The sequence below is a fragment of the Rutidosis leptorrhynchoides genome, chromosome 1 (assembly GCF_046630445.1).
Source record: "Rutidosis leptorrhynchoides isolate AG116_Rl617_1_P2 chromosome 1, CSIRO_AGI_Rlap_v1, whole genome shotgun sequence".
Lineage (NCBI taxonomy): Eukaryota > Viridiplantae > Streptophyta > Magnoliopsida > Asterales > Asteraceae > Rutidosis > Rutidosis leptorrhynchoides.
Window position 1 is genome coordinate 657727681 of NC_092333.1, and position 7373 is coordinate 657735053.

Sequence of the window (7373 nt, forward strand, 5' to 3'; positions counted from 1 at the left end):
ATAATAACATTCATCACGAAGTGTCTCTTCTAAATGTTCATATTTTCGTGTGATCTTGATGCCGGAAAAAAAATCAAAAAAAAAATGAAAAAAAATAAAATTTTGCTTCCCCCTGCTTCCCCCCGATTGGTTACTTCCCCATTGATCATGCCCCTATATATATATATATATATATATATATATATATATATATATATATATATATATATATATATATATATATATATATATATATATATCCAAATATATATTCTATTTAATGATTATCACAAATTATGACGTTCGTGAATCGTCATACAGACTGGGTGGTCAAACATTTGCATAAAATCCATTCCAAATATATATATTTTGACAAGTTTGATTGCTTAACATGTTGGAAACATTTAATTATGTAAATATTAATCTTATATATAGCGGAAAAATCTGGGTCATTACAGATGCGCCATATGTCTCTATTAGATATGGCTCGGGCCTTGTGTATATATACGCCTGAGGAATTAGTATCTAATGATTGTCAAAGGTTGATAATTAATGGTAGAAGGATTGATGAAAATTTTGATATGAATGGAATATGGAGTAGAATGACTAGCCATAACTGATTTCGTGGAGGATCTTACTCTTATACTGATATTAATAGAGCTGAGCTAAGAGTGATCCATAGGTTTTTAGCAAACTCGATTACACAACGAGGTAGGAATAAAGAAAAGGTAAATGAAAATGATCTATTTTACCTCATGTGTATTCGAGACCCACAGAGCGTTGTGAACATACCTTATTGTGTGGATTATTACTTATCGGTAATGGTAAGGGGTATGTGAAATAATAGTATAATAGGAGGTGGAATTTTCATTACTTTAATTACTGAGTATCTCAATATGGATAGAAGTCAGGGGGGATTATTAGTTGCAGTACCAGAACCTCGTGATAGAATTGATTTACGCGTGTATCATGGTGCAAAGGTTTTAAAGAAATGACATAATGCTGTAGTACCATATGATGGCACGCATCCACGGGTAGAACGAGATCAGGAGCAAGGTAATGCGGGTGGAGGAAACCAGATTACAGATATACAAAGAATAATGGCCCAAAATGATTACCATCGGGCTATGCAACAAGAGTTTCAGGCTTGGAAATATCATCAAGAATATATCAAAGCCTATTTAGCCTCCCAAGGTAGGAACTACATTCCTACTGAACCGGCCTATTTTCCTCCATGGACCGATGATACACGACCACCTTTTCCTACATACGATCCATTCCAAGCGTATCAAAACATATACCACGAAGCTTGGAACCCCTTCTGGTACAATCAAAATCAACCCTAATTTTCTTAGTCTTATTTATTTTATTATTTGTAATGTTACTAGTTTTAATACTTATTTCGGTATTGTAATAGTTTTTATAGTTTTCTAACGTTTTAAATATTAGATTTTATAAATTTTTGAACGTGGGGTGATATACCCAACCTATATATATATATATATATATATATATATATATATATATATATATATATATATATATATATATATATATATATATATATATATATATATATATATGTTTGTAGTTTATCTTATGAACAAAATAGGGTAAAACAGCGCACTTTCAAAGACTAACATTAAGTTTAGCAAAAGCTATTAATTTTGACGACAAGACGAAAAACAAATGTGATATAACAACTGCAGGAATGAACAAATAATGTGCACCATTTATCATTCAAACAAACAACAATATGTTTGGAACTTTGGTAAATTTTAATCATTTTTCTACGCTAATCACCCTCAATAATTTAAATTGTTACTGATTTCTTGCAAATGAGGGCATTGCAAGATCTTAAGTGTGGGAAGGGATTAAATTCTTTCGAATTTTAAACATTTGACTTATACACTTGGTTTAATAGTCACCGTTAAATTTTAGTAGTAAAGCAGTAGTTGTATTAGAATCTAGTGCTCTCTGATAATAAAGAACAGCCCTAGTCTTATATACTGACTATCCACTTCTAGTAAAAATTTTAAAAGTTTTCAACTAAATAAACTCAAAATCATATTTATACATATTTATGAACAATAAAACTAGGTTATAACACCGAAATTATTGTTACCTCGGAAAGGACATAAATTGAGAAACAACCCAAAATGCTTGAATTCATTTAAAATGGAATAGAAGAGAATAAAAAGGCAAAGAAAGAAATATAAAAGCCAAGTGTGGGAAAAAAATTTACCAAGTTATTTAAATCACATACCACATATTTTTGTACAAATAATGGAAGGTACTTTTGTTTTGGACAATTTTATCAGTTTTACCCGATTTCTTATAATATATTTGAAAGAAATGTGCCACTTGATTTAAAAGGAAGTAAAGTCTTCCAAGAAAAAGAAACGCGCTTCTTGATTTAGGTCAGGAAGTTGTCGTCTAGACCAGTTCTAGAGTCTACGAAAAACCTTGAAAAGTTTTCTCGAAAATTAGCTGGAAATCCACGGACCTCAGCATCAAACAGGGTCACCAAGTGGTCAGACTTATCCTAACTATGATAGGGTCTTTCTCGTACAATGGGAGGCACCGTGCAAATTAGCTTATAAGACTAATGAATCAGATCCCCAGAAAGGATAATCTCCTTAAAGATTAAAAATCAGCATTTAAGCCTGATATTACTCAATCCTTGAGATTGACTTTAAAGATTGAGAATTACAAACTCATGGAATTCGATGATATATAAACTCGAGCTTGAACGAGAAAATATTTTGATCAAAATTACAAACCGATTTGTTTTCTGAAAACCCTATTTTTCAATGCGTTCATTACCATTGAATGTAAAATCCTAAGAATTCACCGGAATTCATTAGGTTACCTGAACCAAATCGGGTGTCAACCGTAAGAACGGTGGTTGCATAGCATGGTCGAAGACAGGACCTTGTGCCAGACCAAAAAATTATAGGGTGATCTTTGCTATTGCTCCTACAAAGGATAGTAATTGCATCCGACAAATTGTGGACCATAATCAAAAGCATGTCAGTAGACATTGCCTTAACAGTTGCTTGTTCAACGCTTTCCTTTACAACCGGACGGTAGTTTACCGAAAGGTAATATACGGAGCAAGTATACTGGACATGTTGCTTTCCTAATACAAGGTTAGCAAGTGGGTGACACAAAACCGCAAGTTTTGAGCAAAAAATTTAAAATCTGAAACGCACAAAACCCGCAAAAATATTTTGCAAACACAGGTGAAGGGTTATTCTGGAAAACTTATCTAGGGTAAAAGCTAGATTGAATTTTCAAAAGATCAAATATTTTCATAAAGATCCAATTTTCTTAAAGGATCTAAATTTTCATAGTCATGTGAGACTGTAAACCACATCGTTACTATCATTGTTCATACCGCTGTATCAAAATCACTAATGTACAATTTGTGAAGAATAAAGAAGTGATTTTAGTATGTTTTTATTTCAAGTTCTATATTGCTTGAGGACAAGCAACGCTCAAGAGTGGGAATATTTGATAATGCTAAAAACGAACATATATTTCATAGCATTATCCTTCAAGAAAGACAAGCTTTTAGTTGCAATTGTTCTATTTCCAAGTAATATTCGTTTAAATAATAAAAGGTGAAGACAAAAGACAGAATCGACGATTTGAAGACGTAAATGACCAAAACGCTAAAAAGTATAAAGTACAATCCAAGTGGTTCAATTTATTGATGATCAACGTCTAAAAATGATAAGAGTACAAGCCGCAAAACGCAAAGTACAAGATATTAAATTATACGAGAAGGCGTTCGCACGTCCGGAACCGAGACATGAACCAACTATCAACGTACGACTCAATGGAGCTAAAAATACAAGTCAACTATGCACAAGAATATAATATAATATATAATTAATTATAAATATATTATATTATAAAATATTCAGTAGCCCACGTTTTGGAATTGTGTGATGAGCTGGAATCTAAACCTCCGCGACTGCGGAGCTGTGAGGCACAAAAGTATCGTAATCGCGAAGCTGTACAGTTCCAAATGGGCCTATAAAAGGCCGAGCATTCTGCCGAACTCCTCACCCCTTTTTCTTTCTTTCTATCTACGATATATATATATATATATATATATATATATATATATATATATATATATATATATATATATATATATATATATATATATATATATATATATATATATATATATATATAAAATTAAAATTAAAATTTTAATTTAAGTTAATAATAATAATAAGGTTATTGTAGCGAATGTTTTAAGGTTTTGCAAGTCGAAACTCTGTCCGTGTAACACTACGCGATTAATACTCATTGTAAGTTATGTTCAACATTTTTAATTTAATGTCTCGTAGCTAAGTTATTATTATGCTTATTTAAGCCGAAGTAATCGTGATGTTGGACTAAATATTAAAGACGGGGTTATTAGGCTTTGGACCATAATTGGGGTTTGGACAAAAGACCGACACTTGTGGAAATTGGACTATGGGCTATTAATGGGCTTTATATTAATTAAATGATATCTCGTTGATTTAATATAGAGATTTATAATTTGACGTATTTATATATAACCACATACACTTGACTGGGTACGGTAGGCGGGATATCTATAAATACTGATAATTGTTCATTTGACCAGAAACGGGGATGGATTAATAGTCAATGGACTCATTAAAACAGGGGTGGATTACATTCAAGGGTAATTGGTGTAATTTTTAACAAAGTATTAAAACTTTGGATTACACGCAGTCGATAACCTGGTGTATTCATTAAACAAAGTATTAAGACCTTGTTACAGTTTAAGTCCCCAATTAGTTGGAATATTTGACTTCGGGTATAAGGTTAATTTGGCGAAGACTTTCGTACTTTATAATTATGATCGATGGACAATTATGAACAAAACCATATGGACTTATCAAATAATCCAGGACAAAGGACAATTAACCCTTGGTAATAAATTAAAATCAAGACATCAAACATCATGATTATGAAAGTTTAAATAAGCATAATTCCTTTATTTTATATCTCATCGTACTTTTATTTATTGTCATTTTATTTATCATACTTAAAATTATCGCACTTTTATTTTTACGCTTTACTTGTACTTTAAATTATCGCACTTTTAATTATCGTCATTTACTTTACGCTTTAAATTAAGTTATATTTATATTTAATATTTTGCATTAGGTTTTAACTGTGATATAAGACTTAAAATCGACAAACCGATCATTAAACGGTAAAACCCCCTTTTATAGTAATAATAATACTACTTATATATATATATATATACACATATATATATATATATATATATATATATATATATATATATATATATATATATATATATATATATATATATATATTTATATTTATATTTAATACAAATATAGTTAATAAAAATATAGCATTAAACTCAGTTGTATCACTGTGAAACGAACCGGACTTACTAAAAACTACACTACTCTACAATTAGGTACACTGTCTATAAGTGTTATAGCAAGGTTTAGGTATATCCCATTCAATAAATAAATAAATAGCTTGTGTAAAATTGTATCATATTTAATAGTATTTCGTAGTAAAATATAATCTATTTCGTACTACACCTCGCACACATCAATAAGCAAGTTGGCAAATAACACATAGTCAAGTAATACTCATGTAGTAATAACAAGTAGTCAAGTAATACTTATGTAATGATTAGCAAGAGATCACTTTGTAATTAATCTATGCTTAAACACATAGTGATGACATAGCAATATACTAAGGCTATGTAAGTTTACTTGCAATGTGACACTTTGCAAGATTAATATGTAAGTATACATTAATGTGCAACACATGTACAAGGAAGGAGTAACTCTTGGGTGAGACTTGATGACCATCCTAAGTATGTCTAGATACATTTTAGGAGCACAAGTTATTTTGTAACACTTATGTGTTATCCTTAATCAAGGCTAAAATGTCATTAAGGTGTCATTAGGTATGATTAACCAAGATTAGCATTCTAGTGATCAAAACTATTTTGGATATGAAGAGGGCAACAATTCTAAGCATGTTGAAACAGGTTTCGCAAATAATAGATGCCCCGAAGTGGTCAAACACTATTTGATCAAGAGATTTGGACAGAACAAACTGCAGTCGACCCACGGTCAGCCATGGAGTCGACTGTGTACCTGGTTTCTCATCAACCAAAGTACATGACTCTCACAGACTAACCCACGATTGACCGTGGACTCAATCCTTGTGACATATGAGTTTTGTTTTCCCTAATGTTTTCACTCTAAGCTTCATTTGGTTTGGTCTTTTGCAAGAGTAAGTGTGGATTGGTGAACTTGTATATTTATGTCAATATGTCTACCATTACTTTTGGTTATGTCCATGTGTCATCATCAAAACACTTACTATCGTAGGTTAACATTAATATTATCATTAAGCATAAACCAACATTGTAACGACCCGACTTTTTCGACTTGTATCTGTGCTTATTACTTTCACGAAACTGCATATTTATGCGTACTGAGCTTTATTATGTTCTGGGATCTTAATTCATGTTAATTACTTTCATTAATATCTTACAACGTGCCATTAAGTACGCAGTTACTTAACTTGATCCCCGAATACTTTTATGACCGTTAGTGTCACTTGACGTTTAGAACGAGCTATGTATTTTGATACACGTTTGACTTTGGACATAATTAGAATATTATGACTACGTAATACTAATTGTTATTTTTATAATGACAATTACTTGGGTTATTAGTTGCTTAATTACGCTTAGTAATTTACTTATGATCACTAGTTAGTCTTGTTGGACTTTCTACCTTATTGGACTTTAGCCCATCCTACTCTAGCTAATAGACCATTTAATTAGCCCAATTTTAATAAGTTAATGACCCACTAATATGAAAGACAAATACCCATTAATAAGAGCCAACATACTAACATTTTTGTTCACCATTACCATACATGTTGCATGGGATCCTAACATAAGCACCACCTTTAGACCACCATTAACCAAAAATCAAAAAGGTGTCCCCCTTGTCCCCCCATACCCACGGTTACCACCACCAATCCTCACTATAAATACCAAGCCATTTCCACCGATTTCACACTTGATCTCATTCACATTTTACACACACTTACTCTCTAATTTTCTCTCTAGTCTTTCTCACTCTAAAAAGTGTAAGTTTTAAATTTTCTTCTTCTCCTTCTCTTCTTCATGTACATGACATCATCATCATCATAACATTAAGCTTTTTAGCTTCTTGATCTTGTTATATCTTGTAGATTCAAACTTTGATTTGAATTCTTCAAGAACATGAAAGATTCAAGCTTTCTAGCTTTGAATCTTCATTTATTTTATTGGATCTAAGTTTTATAGC